Raw genomic sequence first — 1,558 nt, 5'->3', positions numbered from 1 at the left:
CAGAAACACGGCACAGGGATGGGCAGGACTGGCAGCTTAATGTTCCAGGATACAAATGCTACAGGAAGGACAGAAAGGGAGGCAAGAGAGGAGGGGGAGTGGCATTTTTGATAAAGGATAGCATTACAGCTGTGCTGAGGGAGGATATTCCCGGAAATACATCTGGTGAAGTTATTTGGGTGGAACTGAGAAGTAAGAAAGATGATCACCTTATTGGAATTGTATTATAGACCCCCTAATAGTCAGAGGGAAATTAAGAAACAAATTTGTAAGGCAATCTCCGCTATCTGTAAGAATGATAGCGTGGTTATGGTAGGGGATTTTAACTTTCCAAACATAGACTGGGACTGCCATGCTGTTAAAGGTTTAGATGGAGAGGAATTTGTTAAGTGTGAACAAGATAATTTTCTGTTTCAGTGGGAAATAAGGCAGGGCAGGTGACTGAGGTGTCAGTGGGGGAGCACTTTGGGGCCAGCGACCATAATTCTATTAGATTTAAAATAGTGATGGATAAGGATAGACCAGATCTAAAAATTAAAATTCTAAATTGGAGAAAGGCCAATTTTGAAGGTATTATGTAAGAACTTTCAAAAGCTGATTGGGAGCAGATGTGGAAAAGGACATGGAAGATACAGACTCTAAGGAAATAGATGGTGACATCTCGCAAAATGTCCATATTACAGAGGAGGAAGTGCTGGATGTCTTGAAACATATAAAAGTGGACATATCCCCAGGACCTGATTGGGTGTACCCTAGAACTCTGTGGGAAGCTAAAGTCGTGATTGCTGGGCCTCTTGCTGAGATATTTTTATCATCGATAGTCACAGGTGAGGTGCCGGAAGACTGGAGGTTGGCAAACATGGTGCCACTGTTTAAGAAGGGTGGTAAGGACAAGCCAGCGAACTATAGACCAGTGAGCCTGACATCGGTCGTGGGCAAGTTGTTGGAGAGAATCCTGAGGGACAGGATGTAGGGGTATTTGGAAAGGCAAGGTTTGATTTGGGATAGTCAACATGGCTTTGTGCGTGGGAAATCATGTCTCACAAACTTGATTGAGTTTTTGATGAAGTAACGAAGAGGATTGATGAGGGCAGAGCGGTAGATGTGATCTATATGAACTTCAGTAATGCTTTTGACAAGGTTCCCCATGAGAGACTGATTAGCAAGGTTAGATCTCATGGAATACAGGGAGAACTAGCCATTTGTATACAGAACTGGCTCAAAGATAGAAGACAGAGGGTGGTGGTGGAGGGTTGTTTTTCAGACTGGAGGCCTGTGACCAGTGGAGTGCCACAAGGATCGATGCTGGGTCCACTACTTTTAATCGTTTATATAAATGATTTGGATGTAAGCATAAGAGGTACAGTTAGTAAGTTTACAGATGACACCAAAATTTGATGTGTAGTGGACAGCGAAGAGGGTTACCTCAGATTACAACAGAATTTGATCAGATAGGCTAGTGGGCTGAGAAGTGGCAGATGGAGTTTAATTCAGATAAATGCGAGGTGTTGCATTTTGGGAAAGCAAATCTTAGCAGGACTTACACACTTAATGGTAA

The 1,558-nt window shown here is 42.9% G+C and overlaps 2 protein-coding genes across 4 annotated transcripts in view; one reads left to right on the top strand and one right to left on the bottom strand.

Moving 5' to 3' along the window:
• LOC122543615 (zinc finger protein 208-like) overlaps positions 1 to 1,558 on the bottom strand; it is a 234,057-nt gene that overhangs the window by 37,331 nt on the left and 195,168 nt on the right. The window lies entirely within an intron of this gene.
• The window catches only part of LOC122543456 (gastrula zinc finger protein XlCGF7.1-like), a 29,118-nt gene that overhangs the window by 12,551 nt on the left and 15,009 nt on the right, over positions 1 to 1,558 (top strand). The window lies entirely within an intron of this gene.

Source organism: Chiloscyllium plagiosum, chromosome 44 (assembly GCF_004010195.1).
Source record: "Chiloscyllium plagiosum isolate BGI_BamShark_2017 chromosome 44, ASM401019v2, whole genome shotgun sequence".
Taxonomy (NCBI): Eukaryota; Metazoa; Chordata; class Chondrichthyes; order Orectolobiformes; family Hemiscylliidae; genus Chiloscyllium; species Chiloscyllium plagiosum.
Note: the sequence above shows the minus strand (reverse complement) of the source record. Positions and strands in the feature narration are given on the sequence as shown.